The sequence below is a fragment of the Lissotriton vulgaris genome, chromosome 3_1 (genome assembly GCF_964263255.1).
Source record: "Lissotriton vulgaris chromosome 3_1, aLisVul1.2, whole genome shotgun sequence".
NCBI classification, from domain to species: Eukaryota; Metazoa; Chordata; class Amphibia; order Caudata; family Salamandridae; genus Lissotriton; species Lissotriton vulgaris.
The window spans coordinates 354,480,829-354,500,382 of NC_141689.1; the positions used below are offsets into that span (position 1 = coordinate 354,480,829).

At 45.4% G+C, this 19,554-nt stretch overlaps 1 long non-coding RNA gene across 2 annotated transcripts; it reads left to right on the forward strand.

Moving 5' to 3' along the window:
• Nucleotides 1-306: 306 nt before the first annotated feature.
• LOC147726442 (uncharacterized) lies at nt 307-18,309 on the forward strand. 2 transcript variants are annotated; one of them, XR_015309435.1, is made up of 5 exons: nt 320-356; nt 474-579; nt 699-805; nt 14,702-14,822; nt 15,560-18,309. It is a non-coding gene; the product is annotated as an uncharacterized LOC147726442 (long non-coding RNA). The 2 variants fall into 2 exon arrangements; XR_015309434.1 differs by lacking the exon at nt 699-805 and having other exon boundaries at nt 307-356.
• Nucleotides 18,310-19,554: the final 1,245 nt, after the last annotated feature.

Consider the following 19,554-nt stretch of genomic DNA (forward strand, 5'->3'; position numbering starts at 1 on the left):
ATTACCTTACAGTCACGAGAATTGGTTGAGCTAACCCTCCAATCGAATTTAGAATACTTCGAGCGGAAGTTTTTGCCCAGCTCTTTTATCCCAGAATTTTGATCGGCCGAGGGAGGGACCAGATAGGGAGCAGCAGCATAGCCCCGCCCATCTTTCCACCTTTGTCTAATGACAGCAGTGGATACACATGTAGGGGGCACTCAGACCCTATGCGATATCGAGACACTTTATTGGCTCGAGGAAAAATCTCCGACCAATAGAAGAGTAAGGTGTTGTTTAAATACCGCCGAGGCCACGCAAACCTTTGCCATTCTTTTCGCGAGATTACACGTGAACGCCTGACCCAGTTAGACAAGGTAAGAAGTGCTAGTAACTCTAGGGACTTTGCTACTTGTATAATTGCCGTGACCATGAGGTTCTAAACCTATTGATTAAACGAATCTTTGCCATGTGCTTTTTGTTATTTCATGCAGAAACCTACTGGGACATTTTGGCCTTGCCATTTTAGCTATATTGCGTATGGGACTTGAGACGCACAGAAATTACGACCGACTGAAGGGACCTAGAGCATTTTTCAGGGTAATTATCTTAAGCCATTATGAGAGGCTGATAACACCAATTGTTTTTATCACACAGTCATTTTATTTATAGATCGTATTTTAAAACATGCTCCCTGCTTTGTTTTGTCCTAAATGCAGATCCATGCTGGAGCCTCTTCACTATATTCATTAAGACTAGGAAAGAAACAGACAATATCTTAAACCATTTTCACTATCTTTGGCTCCATTATCAGAGATATACGAAGGTATGTTTTGATTTTTACACGGTGACACTTAGATGAGACATAATTAGCCCTGACCATTTAGATCGGTGAAATCCACCCTAGTGACATAATTCTCTTTATTAAACAGACAAACTGCTCTAATTTAAGAACATTAATTTTGGAGCGCCTAATTCACAACGCTGGTCCAACTAAAAGTAGGGTAAGAACATTTCCATGACGTACCTTTATGAGATGAGGTGTTGGTCACTGATAGGCATGCAGTTAAATGTATAAAGATTTAATAGGGCTTGTCAAATATGATATTAATAACTTGTTTAGTAAAAGACCCTCATGGGGGATATGATGAAAGGGCCTGAATACACTTTAAATCGTGGCACCAGTGTATTCCAGATGGGACCATCATAGCCATCGTCCGGGTGAATTAGAAATTCAGGGCATCCCAGTATAGATGGGAAATCTCACCAATACCTCCTCCTCACTTGGTATATGACAAATATTGAGGGAATTATTCTTACTGTATAGAGGCAACTATAAGCCAGAGTAAAGATACTGCAGTGTAGGCTATTAGTAGAGATGGAATATAACCTCTGCATGTATAGTCTTAACACCACTAGCTATGTACTGTGATGTAATGTAATATTTTCAACTGCACTAATATGATGTATGTTTGTTGTAGGGCGAATAATTGTACATGACCCTGCTAATAGGACAGAGAAAATGATTAAAGTCTTGATAAAGATGGAGTGATCATATTGTCCATCGAAATGCGCGACGCACTGTCTTCGTGCAACTCAAGACTCCAGCACTATTATACAAGCACATAATTTAGTAGTGTGCTGTATTTTTGAGTGAGATTAGGACACAGAGTGAATAACTGTATTGTGTAAACCTTAATGTCTTACATGTTTCTGTCCTTTAATGTGGTCATGCGGGTCATAATCCTTGGTGTTATTGAATTTTATCTGAATTGTATACCATTTTTTGGGTATTTTTTTGTATTTTACAAGACAATTGTGTTCATTTTACTGCTCATTTTATTGTGTCTTTTTATATGGAATCTAGTTTTTTATTACATCTTGAATATATTTGATGTCTTTTTATATTCAGTTGTTAGTGTATGATTGTTAGTGACATTGTGCCATAAAGTTGTTCATTGATCAAGGGGATCCACTATCTTCAGACTTTGATACCTCATTTCCCTTGATTTTGCCAAGGGGTACCTCTTATTTTTTTGATATATAGCCAATGCAGCCAGCCTGTAAGAGTAGGGATCTCGGCGATGCACCAGTGTGCTAAAACATTTTATACGGCCGAACCCAGCGCTATCGCCCTCAGCCTGCCTGTCGGGATCGAAGTGGGAAAGTCACTGGGTTTGGGAGACCCAAGAGGACATAGGCCGGGAAGCGTGGTATCTGTGTATCTAGGTGCGTGTCTATCTCATCTAAGATCTGAGTCTAGTATCCCTGAATGTGAGTGACCACAATCCCAAAGCAAGTGTACCAATGTGCCCACCTCTCCACACCCCCGCCAGCAAGTGACATCTTGAGAGGGGTCTATGGAGTGAAGTCTTTCAGGGGGTATAGTACCAATAAGAAACAAATTTGGTGAGTTCCTGTCAAAACTATGTGGTATGCCGAATGACGGGCCCTGTAATATACCACTTCCCGTTCCTTGTGAGTGTTCTGCCCAATTCTCTCTCACCTCGCGCGGCTGGTGCAGTACGTGTGTATTCCGGGTGAGGAGCATTTTATAGAGGTCAGATGTGAGTTTCTTGTCGGATGTGCAGGTGACCAACCACTTTTCGTATGTAGTTAGGAACCTGTTGACACCCGGCTGCACCTGGGGGTGGAGGACCCAGTGTTGAATCTGACCATAGCGGAATCTCTCGGACTCGGGAAGTCCATAGTCTGTTTTCAGCTGGTGGAACGGTATAATTCCGTTCAAGACAAATAAATGGCCCGCCGAGGGGCAGCCCGAGGACCTCCATCTAGTGGCGAACTTCGCGTCCAACCCCGGTTGGAAATCAGGGTTCTCAAACAGCGGAGTAAGAAGCGAGGGGAAGGTAGTGAGATTATGTTTTAGAATGGTGTGGTCCCATGTGTCTAGGATGGCCCGGGTGATGTGGGATACATACAGAGAGGGCGGCCTGCGATTCCTGCTTAGGATGGGGATACCCTGCAGCGGTTTGGTGGCTATTGCCTGGCCTTGAAAGAGCCAGTGTTTCTCCGACTCCAGGCGGCTCCACTCAACTAAATGGCGTAGCTGGGCAGCCTGAAAATAAAGGAGGTCGGGGACGCCAAGCCCCCCTGCCTCCGGGGGAAGCATCATCAAGAAGTGCTTCATCCTAGGTTTGTGGCCATTCCTGATAAAGCGTGCAAGTTCAGATTGGATCTGTTTAATCCAGCCAGTGGAGGGTCGAAGATGCAAGGTGTGAAATAGGTAAACATTGTTTACAACGCGGTGTTTACACCGCAGTGCCTTTACAACAATTCCATTACAATGCAAGTCGTTACTACGACTTGCTCTGGATGGCGCTGTTGGACAAGGAATATTGTAATTGTATATTCCAACACCTTCCCTACTGTTACGTGGACTGGTGTTGGAATATTCCATTATAATATTCCAAAATCCGCGCCCTCCAATGCAAGTTGTTGTAACGACTTGCTTTGTAATGCCCGCATTGTCAAGTACCGCGATCTAAAAGATTGCGTTGTACTGACATACATCCTGTGAAATATATATAAAATTTGAGGCAATATGGTCATCTTGATCACTGCTATCTTACCAAGCCAGGAGAATGAATGGGTAGTGCTTCCACCGGCCCAGCTCATTACGAATCTTCCGCCGTAAATTGGTGTAGTTGATGTGCACTATATCTGCCAGGGAGGGTGTCAGTTGGATTCCCAGGTATTGGATTGCCTCGGTTGCCCACTGTATGGGGTGGCGAGCCTGAAGGTCTGCACGGGTGTGAGGCATGAGGGTAAGGTCCAGCGCAACTGATTTGTCCATGTTCACCTTGAACCCCGACACCAACGCAAAGGTTTCCAACTCTGCTAGGCATACCAATAGTGTGCAGAGAGGGCCCGATATAGAGATCAGGACATCATCAGTGTACAAGCTGACTGTGAGTATAGCCACTGAGCCGGATTCCCGAGATCCCAGGGTGGGTGCGAAGGTGGTGGGCCAGTGGTTCCATGTAGAAGACAAAAAGGAGCTGCGACAGGGGGCATCCTTGATGTGTACCCCTCTCAATGGGAAACAAGAGGACGTGTAGCAGTTTACTCATACTGTCACCAATGGGAATTTTTAGCAGTTGAGGCTGAGCGTATGGAATTTTAATCAATCAATCCTAGCATTTATAAAGTGCACTACTTATCCCTGAGGGTCTCAAGGTGCTGGGGGGTAGGGAATGGCGCTACTGCTTGAAAAGCCAGGTCTTGTCCAGCGGTTTCTCCGTTGTCTAGCAGGGTCCTGATGTCATCGGTGGCAGCAATGAGGGCAGTTTCGGTGCTGTGTTTTCTGTAGAACCCGGACTTGGACGGGTCCAGGATTCTGTTTTCCTCGAGGTAGCGGGTCAGTTGTTGTTGACGGCCTTCTCAATGACCTTCGCTGGGAACGGGAGCATGGAGATGAGGTGGAAGTTTTGAGATTTTTAGGGTCTGGCTTGGGTTTCTTAAGTAGGGCGTTGATCTCGGCTTGCTTCCAGCTCTCTGGGAAGGTAGCTGTCTCGGAGATGTTGATTGCCTTCCGGCGATGGGGTGTGATAGCGGTGCCGGCTTTGTTGAAGATGTGGTGCTGCAAAGGTTTGAGTAAGAACCGGAGTGGACGGAGTTCATGATCTTGATGGTGTCATTGTCGTTTATGATCCAGTAGAGCAGGCGGATGGTGGTTGTGGGGGTGGAGGTCTCAGTGGTTGTCGGGGCACTCTTGGCATTGATGCTGTTGTGGACATCTGCTATCCTGAGATGGAAGGAGGCCAGCGAGTCTCGTAGGTCTTGCGAAGGTGGGATGTTGGTGTTGGAGCTGGGGTTGGAGAGTTCTTTCACAATGTTGAAGAGCTCTTTGCTGTTGTGGGCCTTCTTGTGTAGGCGGTCTTTGAAGGAGGCCCTTTTGGCGGATCTGATGAGGTGATGGTGTCTGTGGGTGGCGTCTTTGTGGGCTGAGTAGCTGTCCGGTGTATGTTCACTGTGCCAGTTCTTTTCTAGATTTTGGAAGGTTTGCTTGGAGGCTTGGAGGTCTTCAGTGAACCATCTGGCTTTCTTGCTGGTGTGGTTGTTGGAGGGTTTCTTGAGCGGGGCAAGGGTGTTGACGCAGTCATTGATCCACTGCCTGAGGTTGCGGGGTCAGTGGAGTCGGCGAGTGGGCTCTGGGCGAGGGTGGTGGTTAGCTGGTCTTGGGTGATTTTGTTCCAGCTGCGGCAAGGCATTTGTTGGGGGCATTGTGCGTGGCGGATTTCCGAAAGGTGAAGTGGATGCAGTGATGGTCGGTCCAGTGGAGTTTGGTGGTGTGTTTGAAGGCGACGTGGGGGCTTGCAGAGAAGATGGGGTTAAGCGTGTGGCCGGCGGAGTGGGTGGGTGTTGTGATGAGTTGTCTGAGTCCGAGGATGTCGATCAGGGTGGTGGAGTTGGTGTCGTTGTTATCAAGGTGGAAGTTCAGGTCCCCGTGGAGGATGTAATCCGTGGAGGTGAGGGCGTGTGTGCTGACTAAGTCGGCGATGGAGTCGCTGAACTGTGGTCGGGGTCCGGGGGGTCTGTAGACAAGGGTTCCTCTGAGGGTGGTGTTGGGGTCAGTGTGGATCTGGAAGCGCAGGTGTTTGGTGTTGCTGAGGGTGTCATCGGTGTTCGAGACTCTGAGTGTTCCTGTGGATGATGGCGATTCCTCCACCTACTCCATTGGTGTGGTCCCTGCAGGTGATCTTGTAGCCTTCCGGGATGGCTATGGCAATGTCGGGTGCCGCGGAGGTGTCCAGCATGGTCTCAGTCTGGGGAGGTTGAGTCGAGTAGGTCCCAAAGTTCAACTGTGTGTTTGCGGGCGGAGCAGGTTTTGAGAAGAATGTATCTAAGGTAGTTGGGTTCTTTCTTAGATGAGGGTGAATCTGCAGTTCCGGCAGGAGAACGGTTCATGGGTGCTCTTCGGGGTCTTAATTTGGGAGGTAACGCCAAATTCGGCACTCTATGATTTAATTTAGCGAAAGCAGAAAAGTGCAGAGAAGAAAAGAAGTGAAAGACTATCTTGAACCACTTCAGGATTATTGGTGTTCCATCATTGCACATTCAAGTGCCCAGTGTCATCCTCTGGGATTCCAAATAACAGCCGTCTTACGTCCACCCTTGATTTAATCGGGGGAACAATAAGATCAAGTTGTATCCTCTTATGTAGTTCTTACATGAAAGAGTACATGCAAAAGGGATCCTTTTCTTTTGTTTTTTAGTGCAGTGCAGAAATAATAGAACTAATAAAGTGTAATAATAAAATGGGATAGACAGCAGAGAGATGACACAAGAACTCTTCTAGCGTGATCTCAAAAGTTTAGTTCTACTAAACCAATGTGCGAGTGAAAAAGGGGAGACAATTAGGAATAAATCAATGTCTCGGCGGTCAACATGTTTCAGCCGTTATGGATTTATTATCCTGGCTTTCTTCTGTACCTCAACACACACAACTAATGTCACTGCTATTCTATAAAAGTGATGAATACATACAGTTTTAACTGTGTTGTACCAATGTTCAAATCTTCCATTGGAAACATGATGTAATATGACATCATTTTATTTATAATTACATTTGTTAAGCGCGCAGCTACCCGGAGGTTTCCCGGCGCTAAGGCAGACTAAGCGGTAAAAAAAGGTGGGAGAAGTATTAAACAATAGAGTTAAGTGTTGAAAAGCCAAGTTTTAATTCCCAAGTTTTAATTGCTTCTCAAGGTTTAGACCTCACCTCACTCGGCACAAGCTTAGGATATAGGATGAGGCCCGCTCTCTCTGCTGAAACCTAGCTGGAGTGGAGCTAGAAGAGCTAAGAAAAATATATATTCCCCTTGTGACGGGAGGCTTTTTTAATAAGGTGTAATGCCCTTTTAGTTGTCACTTGTCTGCCATTGGGAGATAAATACTGCCTGGTCTGGATCGATGAACTCTGGCATATCGGGCAAGAGACGTGCCACTAATATCCCAGTGTAAAGCTTGAGGTCAACATTGAGGGAGGAGATGGGGCGATACGCTTCACAAATCTTCTTGTCCTTTCCCAGTTTCGGGATGACCACTATGGAGGCCTCAAGCATTTCCGTCGGTATCGCGCTGGGGTCTGCGAATGAGTTAAAAAGATTGGTTAGCACAGGGGCCAGCACCGTGCGAAATGTTTTATAGAAAATAGGGGAAAAGCCATCCGGCCCTGGGATTTGGCGAGTTCAAGCTGCGAAATAGCTGCAGCGACCTCTTCTATCCTGATGTCGCGATCTAAGTGATCTGCCTGGGCCTTCATCAGGCTGGGCAATCCATCAGGGGCTAGGTAGTTGGCACCGTCCTTGAGGGAGAGGTGGGAACCAGAGTAAAGACAGCCATACAAATCCCAGAATGTCTCAGCAATCTCCGAATCGGAAGACTCACCTTCTGTCATCCTGTTGGATCTCCCTCACATCTGGTTTTTGGTGAGTCTCTCAACTTCTGAGCGAGAAGGCAGCCACATCTGTCTCCACCCACTTAGTAAGTGTACCGCAGCTGAAGGGCTGCGTACTCCGCTCTGTCCTGGTCTAAAGCGGCTAGCTGTTGTCGCATAGCTTTAAGAGGCCAGCAGATATTCTAACCCAGCGTGTTATGTTTTGTGCGTGTTGGAGTAGTAGTAGAATTTGCGGCTGTGGGGATGCGCACAACGCCAAAGGTCATGGAGATCTAGGTCGCATAGTCTGGTTAGACCTGACACAGAGTGCACCTGTCTGATTGTTACGCTGGCAGGATCTATCTGCCATGTTGTTGAAGTCTAAGTTTAAATCGCCTCCCAGGAGAAGTTTGCGCTATGTTGTGGCTGTCGCCTTGGTGAGGGTTGTATGCAAGAACCGCTCTTGACCGTCATTGGGGCAATATATTGAGCCAATAGTAAGTGTGAGGCCACCAAGGGTGAAACAGTAAGTGAGAAGCCGCTCTTTGATTTCCGTTTCTTTGTGGAGAATGTCTCTGTGGAATCACTGCACAACCAAGATGGCCACCCCCGCTGATTTAGTGGGACCAGAGGAAAACAACTGGGACAGGAACCAAGGTGATTTGAGGCGGTGACCGTCTTTAACCAGTAAATGTGTTTCCTGGAGGAGACATATATCCGTTCCTGTTTGTTCTAAGCAAGACGGCACCCTCTAATGCTTAATGGGGTTGTTGAGTCCCCGCATATTCATGGTGAGTATCTTAAGTGTAATAGGAGTCATGCAGGTAGATTCAGGAAGCTGGCTTTAGGTGGGGTCCAGTACCCCAACACTGAAAGTACATGGCAGTTGTCGTACAGGGAGGCCCGGAGTAGGCGAACGTGCAGTGGATGAAAAACGGTGGACAAGGAACCCCAAAACCCCCAAAAAACAATAACCCCTACAGAATGACTACGGAGCGTCTTTCAGCAGAACTGAACTTTAAAATAAGCGAAAAAGAAAACATTAACTCTTAGTCCATCATTCTTCGATAGTTGGAAGTAAGTCAACATAGGGGAAACTTCATGGTCGTAAGTTGCCCCCTCCCGCTAACAGCCCAGTACAATGAGTCCATCAAACCGGACAGTTGGACCATACAAGTCTTCCAGGTTGGAGCTTAGCCAATTCTGCAGAGAGGGTCTCAAGGGCAGACTTCTGGCCCTGTGCAATTTCCGCAGAAGGAGTTTTTTTGGAACGGCGTCTCCGGCCCTGTTGGCGCCATCGAGGCATCAAATCTGTGTCTACTTAAGGGCCATCGTCTCCGCCTTTTTCCACTGGGGGATCCACACTGAGCAACCAACATGCCTCTGACAGAGCGCAGCTGATACAATTTGTTGTACATGCGGAACACCAGCTGGAATGGGTGGTCCCAGCTATAAAAGATATTGCGTTGGAGGTGCCTTGGGATCGGTTTGAAGGTTCTCCGTTTTTGCAGGGTGAGTGCTGCCAAATCCTGGTAGAGAACAGGAGTCTGACCTCGAAACAACAGGGGATGCATTTGTCGCACCTTATGGAGGATGTCTTCTTTAGTACGGAAGTCCTGAACGCATACCAGGATATCGGACGGTGGGGCCGTCCTATCCCGCAGCTGGCTCACTCTGTGTGCACTAACCGGACAGAGGTCCACGTCCAAAGGTCTGCCGAGCATATCATTAAAAAGTTCCCTGGTGTATTGGAAGAGATCGCTCGATTCTTCATGCGCTTTCACTCCCCGAATCCGAATTTTGTGGCTGGAGGAGCCATTCTCCAGGTTCTCGGGGTGCGACTGCAGGTCTACTTGCTGATCATGAATCCTAAGGACCTCCTGCTGAAGTGCTGCCATTTCCGCATCTCTCCCATCGCTCTTCTCCTCCAGCTCGCCGACCTTCTCCCCGATACTGTCCATTTCTCTGAGGACGTCTTTAATCTCTGTCTTTAGGTCTTGCTTGAGTGTTTGTAGATCCTCTCTAAGTGCGACAAACATAGATTCCAGGAAGGCCTTGGTGATCAATTCCTCGCCATCGCCCCTTGTGGATGTGGAATGCTCAGGGCCCGTCATGTCGCCAGTATGCTGATCGGCCTGCACCTTAGCAAATAAGTCCTTAAGAGTTCTTTACGCCCCCGGGAGGAGGACTTATCATGCCACAGTCAAAGTCGGGTGAAACACGTTCAGTCCTGCTCGGCCTCCTACTAGTGCTATGCCCCTCAGCTGGGCTGCCCACTGGAATGCCAGGGGGGTTGGACAGTGATACTACTCGAGTATATTAACCTAAGTATATATACAAAATATTATGTCTTAGCACCCACCCATACAGTATTCTAGCCTGATCAATCACAGTTTATACCATAGGACATTATCCCTCTTTTTGTACATTGCATTTTTATGTTCACATTACATTTCTTTCCACTTGGATACACTACGTTTCAGAATTGCTCACCCTCCACTTTAGACTAAAGTTATAGATTCTAGATGTATATAGGCCCATTGAAAAGAGGAGAAAGGGTCAAAGAAATAGCAAAAAAGGGGGATCGGAAGTGGGACCCACTCAACCTATTCAAACGTTTCATTCATACCATTCCAGACAATGAGGTTATTACTAATCATCAATTGTTGCTAATATTTTCAGTAATATCGATGTATAAAGTTCATACCCAACGTCATCCTTAGGCTGACACAGTAATACAGCAAGGTAGGACCTGTGGGGAGTTCTTTGGGTATATATACATCACATCTTGCTAAGACAGAGGAGACCGAGACTTCCCAGCCAACACACTGACCAGAGACGCTGAGGTTCCTGCATGCAGACACTCCAGCTCTCAGTGGTCTAACATCCCTTGCAGGGTACCAACTCGAGACCAGGACAGGGTACCGCAGTCTCTCACTTCAGATAATGGGGTCGACTAGATCCTAGAGGGATTCCTGGCTTAACACCTGCCATTTTGGGGCATCCCGGTGAGACTTAGGCGGGTTCGAGGCTGGTTGAGGGCCCTGTGACTTTGCCGGGCCTTCCTGCCCCGAAGCTTGCATTACTGGGGCTGCCCCTGGAAAGAGGCTTGTAGCACGGCCCACAGAACATAACTGCGGGAAAGTGGCCATGGAGCCGGGTGGCAGTCGGCTGCCGTGATGGAGGTACCCACTCGGGGAAGTTTGTGGCTGACACATCGGACCTCTGACGGCCCACACGGGACAGCAGAAGAGCCCCAGGAACGATGACCAACTCCCTCAACCCTGGCCGCGGATAGCACTTCGACGGCGGATCCTCCATTTCGCAGGAGTGGAGGAGCCCTGGCCATATGATTGACAGACTACAGCACAGGGGCTCCCACGCGCCATCCTAGAGTGTCTGGCCACAGGATGGCGGGCCCAGGGCTGGTTAAGGGTCTCGCTGCATCGCTGGACTCAGTAGGGGATAGAGTTGAGCAGGATTGCGGGCCGCCTCTGGGCCAGGGGGTCTCCAAGCGCCGAGTGGAGGCAGGGATTGGCCTGATGACTGCCTACTTGGGGTGAGCATCACTATCTTCGCTGGTAATGTAATGTAAAATAGCATTTGTACCGCGCTGCATTCACTCCAGGGAGCATCAAGGCGCCAGATACTGATTCAGTGATGAAGGAAGCAGGTAGGGAGTGGATGGAACTCACCCAACGGTTACACTAGTGCTCTAACGTGGGAGTCCTGAAGCTTGAAAATCCAGGTTTTCAGTCCCTTTCTGAAATCTTTTTCCTTGTCTAGGGCACGGAGGTCGGGAGGGAGAGTGTTCCACGCTTTAGCTCCGAGTACTGGAAGGGATTTGCCACCTCTCGTGCTGAGCTTGAACCTAGGAACTGACAGGAGATTAGAGCTAGATGAACGGAGATTGCGAGAGGGATGGTATCTGGCGAATCTCTGCTGTAGGTATTTTGGTCCCAAAGCATGGGTGGCTCTAAAGGTGATAATCAGTATTTTAAAGAGGACTCTCTTATTAATTGGGAGCCAATGTAGAGTATTTAGTGCAGATGATGCAGAAGATTTCTTCGGCCATTTAAGGACTAACCTAGCTGCGGCATTCTGCACCATTTGAAGTTTATGTGTGGTGGTTTTTGTAGTACCTGCATATAGACTATTACAATAGTCTATCCGCGATGTCACCAGAGCGACTGTTACCGTCTTCCTAGCCTCAAAAGGAAGGAGGTCGAAAAACTTCCTAAGTCCTTTAATAATGGCAAAGCAGTTACCTGCCACTTTCAAGGCTTGCTGCTTGAAAGAGAGATTGCTGTCAAATGTAATCCCTAGGTTTCGTGCCGACTGGTTGACCTTCACACAACACATTTATTCACCCCATCGCCGCTTCACACTGCAGTGAAGAGAGGAGCAACACTCCGAGGTGTGACTGGGTCCCACAGACTGGCAGCCCGAGGCGCAGTAACTATGGCTACAAGAAGCTGGCTGCAGCGGCAGTGGTGAGGTCGACCGCAGGGAGGTGAGGGGGAGTATTCATAGGCCTGCAGCGCCTCGGGCATAGTATACCTTATTCTATGTCCCTGCGGATATGGATACATAGGTGAAACAGGGAGAGAGATGCGGCAGAGACTATGCAAACACAGATCAGCCATTAACACGACTAAGGAAAATGCACCCCTTGTAAATCATTGGAAGGAGAAGGGTTATAGTGCAGGAGAGATTAGATGGGTGATTCTGGAGAAAATCGTGCAACAAATGAGAGCAGGTAACTGTACCAAACGTAGAAAACAGGAACAATGGTATATGATTAAATTTGACACCATCAGAAAGGGTTTAAATAGTAGGGAGTATTGGGAAACCATTATTTAACATCTGGTCCCCGCACCGTATTTATATTTAACCTCTGAATTCTAAATCTTGCTATTTTAGAAAAAAAGATGCCTTATCTGTGTTCATGTTGTATCACTTATTATAATAAAGGGACTACAATATAATGAGACTATAACCTTGCCCAATTATGAGATATAAAGGAAAAATTATTAAATCCACGACACATAGTGCCTTTTTGAGACACTATCATTTTTATAATAATGAGGGAATCAGACACACTTAGCCAATATAAATGGTAAAAAAGTAGAATGGTAATCGCTCGTAAATCCTTGGGATACATCGAGGTGAGTTTAAATCCATCAACCTTTACTACCTTACATAAGATGGCCGCCATTCATGTGCATTAGGAACACACAGGTTGTAGAGCGTTACATCGCGCGATGGCAGCAGCGCATATACAAGACTTGCGCGAGGCCGCCATCGTAATCCACACGAGATTTGGATATCTCGTGGGAATTAAACACAGATATTGAGCGTGATCGGCATAAAAGAGGAACAACCTGTTTCCCCCGAATACGGAGCGAAAATACAGCACATTAAAGGTAAGACTAGGAGCGGCTGGGGTCCAAAATAGACTAAATCCTGATAGAACCTTAGGTAAATGCTAAAGTTTATCAAGTGGCCCATTGGCATGTGCATGTAAGTGTAAGCCGATCCCTGATTAGACAAAAATGGGGTGGACTGAGACGAGCGATGGATATTTTGAAATAAGGGTTATTTTAAAGAGGGGCGAATTACGCACCAAGCGCATTCGAACTTCGACAAATTAAGCCTCTTGACTAAATGTAGGATGCTAGCGACAACAATGGGGCTCCAGAAACTTAAAAAGGGGAATATCCCATAAAAATATACGAGCCGAGAGCTAAGGACATATTAGGTATAAAAGCTATGGAAAACTGAAAACAAAATGCCCGCTATTTCATTAAAAATAATGGCATTAAATCAGGAATGCTGGCCATGAATACAATCAATTAGCCACTTTGCCATACCAGGGGACCGCATACAAATTTGAAATAGCATCAGAAATTAGGGGCAGTGTTAGACCTGTTAGCCCTAGGGTGGTCTTTCCCTGTGATTTTTTTGCCCTTGCCTCATTATTCCCACCTTCTTTTTGTTGGCCCTTAGGTCTTGGGACACCTTTTCATGGCTAATCTGTGTTAGGGTGCAGGTGCTCTCTACTTCCAACATGGCTGCCACTGGCCCCTGCTACTGCAGCGTGGTCTTTTAGTGTAGCACCCTAGTTGCCAGGAGCAGTCTGGGTCCCCATACAATGTTGCAACACCAACCACCCAGCCCCTGTCCAGAGTTAGAGTGGGGAAGCTCCTGGAACCTTCCAGAAGGAAGGCAGACCTGACTTTTCCCGCCTTAGAGAGTGATCACCTGACCTGGGCATATATAAGCAAGGGAGGGAACTTTTTCTAGTCAGTTGGGGCATCACTGACCTGGGGAATCCACGCAGGAGTTTTAGGCGGGAGGGCCTAGTTAGGAACCTATGCTACTGGGAGTGACAGGATTTAGGTGCTGCCTCTTAAGCTGGGTGAGGTGTCCTAAGCTAGCCCCCTGATCTGGCCCAGTGGTAGGGAACCCCAGGGTCCATCTGCAGTGACTGAGGAAAAACTCTTCAAGCCTTCAACTCATCACCCCCCCCCCCCTTCGACTTCAAGAAACAACCATATAAGGGTGCAGAACCATCCAAGCGCCAAGAAAACTGCTTTCCTTACAAGCCTGAAAGGTTCATAGTGCACCATATTTACAAGCCTATTAATGAGGGAGATTCACTTCACTGTACTGAATTTTCTTGCAGGGGTGGACTTCTATGGTATTCTGATCTGGGTCGCAAAATGATCAGTGTTCACAAGAAGAAAGGCTTGTAGTTGATGACTAAAGGCTGTGTTCTTTGAAGTTCTTTGTTATGCTGAAAAGTACTTGATGAAATGTTTTATTACTATGTGGTACGTTAATGCAATACTATAGTCGCTTCTTGTAGGATCCTCCAGGTTTATGAAAGTACCCTCTTGACGGAGAACCTGATGTGACAGGCGAGGTTATTTAATGTTTCTTTGCTTAAATGAGCTGATTATTATTTTAATGAGTCTTTCTGCAACTGCTTAATGAAATGCTTACCTGAAATGCTAATGAATTACCAATGCATTGCTCTAATTGAAAGCCTATATAAAAGATCTTGATTTTTTTCAAATGCAACTACTGGTGTGGTCTCCATTATTGCGCCACTGTGTCATTGGATGTGTGTGTTAAATGGCTGCTTTACACGCAAGCCCCTGGCTGCCTTCCTGCTCGAGCCATGCTACCCCCTGGAGAGCTGGTGGTCCCAGTTCTTACAGGCAGCCAATAATATAGAAAGATATAGACCTGTCCATTTTCAATAGTTAAAGTGCTAGACACCGACATATCTTTATTTTCTATGCACATTAAATGCAGGATAAAGTGTTCCGAATTACGACAATAGACTTATCGAACCGTCTATCTCATCGAGATTAAAGGGGGAACAAGATACCACCGTAACCAGATGGTGTTTCTATTGCTACCAATAAAAAAAGAGGTACGCCAACAGGTATTGATGAAAGATCATGAATGTAGATTACAACATCAAACCTTAGGAATATCATTAAGAGGATGTGTAACTTTATATTAGTGACAACGTGTTTTTAATGAGATTAGAATGGCCAGGACCAGGATACCAAATAAAGATGAACTAGTATATGAACAAATGGAATGAGCAGAAAAAATAATTAAGATTCTGCTTCAAGGTAACCGTATATAGAAGAAATTTTATTTCCATACTGAGATCTTGGAAACTGGGATACAATAAGACAGTTACCATTCTTTGTATATTAAAACAGGTTAAACATCCTGAAAGATCCACAGATAGGAGTCTCAAAATATCCTATATACATCAGACCATACTGAAAATATTAGCAACAATTGATGGTTAGTATTAACCTCATTTTCTGGAATGGTATGAATGAAACGGTTGAGTGGGTCCCACTTCCGATCCCCTTTTTTGCTATTTCTTTGACCCTTTCTCCTCTTTTCAATGGGCCTATATACATCTAGAATGTTTAACTTTAGTCTGAAGTCGAGGGTGACCAATTCTGACATGTAGTGTATCCAAGTGGAAAGAAATGTAATGTGAACATAAAAATGCAATGGTCAAAAAGAGGGATAATGACCTATGGTATAAACTGTGATAAGGCTAGAATACTGTATGGGTGGGTGTTAAGACATAATGTTTTGTATATATACTTAGGTTAATATACGTTTCTTTCTCCCATGTAGATACCGATCTTTTTTCTAATAATTACATGAAGAAAAGTGACCCTACATTGTCCTGAAGAAGGTGTTTTTTGTTTATTTAATCAAATCTGCCACCGAAACGCATCGACGCCTAAGTCCAACTAAAGAATCCAAAATAACGAGGGACACTAGATTAGAAAACATTTCTTACGGAATGATCCCATAAAGATCACTAAACGTTTTGGATCAAATTGAAGTTTTTAACAGACTGTTACTACTGTGTATTCTTTAGGGTCTATGTTTTGTATTAGGTGTATTCTTTCACATGATGGTGCTATTGATGATGAGTTCTCAAGAGTTTATGAAGGAGAAGAACATGAAGGAGAAGGACAAGTGGGGTCTTTGACCTCCACTGATGATCATCCCCCAAGTAGTGATTTGCATTTTACTCTTGTGGAGGTTGAAAAGGCCTTGAGTAAAAATAAGGGCGCTAAGGCGCCTGGCCCAGACGGGGTTCCCATAGACATATTTAAGAGTACTTCCTCTCTGTGGGCACCCCTGCTGGTCCAGGTGCTTAACGCTAGCTGCGTTGCTGAATTCCTGCCCACTTGGGTGGAATCTGTCATTGTTCCGATTTATAAGAAGGGAAATAGACATGATCCAGCCTGTTACTGGCCTATTTCCCTACTGGATTCCTTCACTAAGATAGGGGGTAGAGTTATTCTGGACCGACTCTCGGAATGGGCAGAGGAAAACTCTGTTCTGTCTTATCTTCAGTATGGCTTTCGCTCTGGTCTGGAGACAGAGCAGGGTTTGAATTTGCTTATGCTGGTCGGGAAATATACAATGGCAAAACAGGGCAACTTGTTTTTATCCTTTGTAGATCTCTCGGCCGCCTTTGTGTGGTACATTCTAAACTGTGGCTTATATTGGAACAACTTGGGGTTGAATCTACCATTATTTATTATCTTAAACGTTTTTATAGCAACGCGTCGGCCCGCGTACGTTTTGGCCTAAATGGAGAGTGCATAGACAAAATACCAATCAGGAGCGGGGTCAGGCAGGGTTGTCCTGGCCCCCTTCCTTTTTAACTTGTATATAAACGGATTGGAAGACATCTTGTGCAAAGATAGTTTGGACCCCCAATACCAGCACTTTTGGACGCTGACGACGCTGTACTTATGTCACGTACTCAAGTGGGCTTACAGCGGGTGGTTGACAGCTTTTGCCGCTTTATGAATGAGTTGGGCCGGACAGTCAATACATCAAAAACTTTCACTATGTGTTGTGGTATGCAAAATAAATCCAAGTGGACAATCTTTATAGCGGGACAGAAGCTGGAATTTGCCAAGCACTTCTCGTATCTTGGAATACTTTTTGCCCAAAATGAGACGTGGTCCGAAGCTATTTCTGTTAAGAAGCTTGAGCTTTTTAGATCAACCGCTGATCTTAAAAAATTTTCAAGTAAGTTAGGGACTAGACCCCCTGTAGAACTGACTCAAATTTATAAAGCCAAATGTGTAGCCGGTGCTACCTAAGGTAGTGGGGTTTGGGGTTTTGCTAACCCCGCCCCTATACAGGTTCCTGAACTCCTTTTTAAAATACATTTTGGCACTCCCCAAAAGCTCCTCTAATTTCAATTGTCATTCAGAATTAGGCCTTTGTTATATCACAGACCTGATTAAAATAGAGCCAGTGCTGCTATGGCACAGACTCTGGACCCAAGAAGCGACACACTTAAACAGATGTCCTGACAGACATTTTGAAATTGGAGGGTGCTACTAAAAACATGGGTGAAGTATGTTTTTAATTTTTTAAAAGACATTAGGTGAGGAGAATATTTTTTGAATCCCATGGATATTTCAGAAATCTCACAAAGATTTGAAGGAGTGTCTAGCCCTTTTGGATTCTCATAGGACTGCTGGGGAGGTCTTAAAATCCTCTGTTCAGCAGCATCAATTGGTTTTAGCTACTTTTAAGATTCCGCCCTATTTAATCTATGTAACTAATAATTATGAGCGTTTCTTACTTTCATGCTTTAGATTTAATATTTTCCACAGATTGGTTAGTTTTCCTATGATTAATAATTGGACGCACGATCTACCTCTTTGCCCTTGCGATATCTCACCCCAGAGTACCATCCATGTATTCCTATTTTGTAAACTGTATGATGAAATGAGGAAAAATGTTTTATTGCCCTTTTTTAAGAGAACTAGGACTTCGTCATTGCCGGGCGGCGATGATTAGTATCCAAGCCCTATACAATCATGTATCTGTAGCAACAACAATTTTGTATTTAAAAAATGTGTTGATCATTAGGAAACGTGTGGTCATATAATCTGCACTTTATAATTATAATCTTCTCCCCCCTTTGTATCTGGTTTTTTTAATGAACCCAATGAATTCCTGTATTTTTATATTATATTGTAATTATGAAATTTTATCTGTACTTTTATGATTGCACCGAAACAATCGAATAAAGATATTTTGAATTGAATCCAAAATAACGAGGGACACTAGATAAGAAAAAAACATTGCTTACGGAATGATCCCATAAAGATCACTAAACGTTTTGGATCAAATTGAAGTTTTTAACGACTATTGCTACTGTGTATTCTTTAGGGTCCATGTTTTGTATTAGGTGTGTTCTTTCACATGATGGTGCTATTGATGAGTATATTGTATAAATTGTGATCATTATTGAGCAAAACAATTCTTTTTATACTTGTGGAAATATTGTTTTAATGAAATTGGAGAATATATCTCTTTTTAATAAATCAGTGTAAACACTACATTTCAGGTGTGGGTTTATAATTGTATTTCAGACAAAACTTAATATATGGAATTCAACCTACTAGATAGTCCTTGTGGACAAGTGTGATCTTGTAAACCCCTTCTCCTTCAATCTCTGAAAGTGTTGATGGTGTGAAAGTTATCAGAGTGAATGGTGTGTGAAACTTAACTCCAGGGATTATTTCTCTGCTTAAATGGTGGGTATCTTGGCCAAACTCCCTCCTTCAGTCGCTTCTGCCTCTGAGGCAGTCGACGCGGGAGCAAGATTCTCTAAGTAGCGGGATTCCGACCGTCCTCTCTCAATAGACCCACAAACCTCTAAATACAGCTAGTGGACCACCACGTGGGCAGGTGGAAAGACCATTAAAAAAGCAATGGAGATACCTGATCTGCCAACATCTAAATCAGGTCTTTAGTGTTTGCTTTCCCTTGATTGGAACTTAGAGATGGCTCCCGCCAAGCGAGAGCAGACACAAGGTTTCCTGCTCATGCCAGTGTGGGCAGGGAAACTGCTATGTACTGGGGTGGGCACCCTGGGACATAGCAGGAGTCGGTCCTCGGGGATGGGGGCCACAGGGCCATTAATGGCTCACTATTTAAAGCGCTGCCAGACCCTGGTGGATAAGGTCCCTGTGGCTGAAAGCAGCCCAGGAGGGGGGCCGTACAGTCCCCCTCCCTGTATATAAAAGTTTCCAGGCCCCAGGAGATGGGGACCCCGTGGCTGAAATTGACCTGGGAGGGGGCCATGCAGTCCCTCTCCCTGTATTTAAGAGGCCCTGGGATGAGGTTTTATGGGCCATAAGCCGCCCAGGGAGGGGGGCTGTGTGCAACCCTCCCCATTATATAATATGTGAAAACCATCATGAATTTGTGCTTGTTTTTTCTCAGCGAATCTGCAGATCTGCAGCAGATTAGCAGGAAAATGTAAACAAATAAAAAAATTTGGGGGCGTCAGGATATTCCTAACCTGCCCCTTTGTGGGTTTCTTTCCATTTATCTTAGGACTCAGGCCAAGTTCCGAGCCCCAGGATGGCTGCCAACCCTTCTTGGTTCAAGTAGTGGCAGCCAATCAACTCATCATGAGATGAGTTGGATCCACAGACCCGCCTCATCCCTAACTCCAAAACTAATGAACAGATTTACACCAAATTTCAGAAAGGTCTCCTTCTGGACCAACCAACATCTAGCTTTCTGCAAACTTTGTTGTAAATCCATCCAGGGGCCCGGTTCTATTTGTGTCTGTT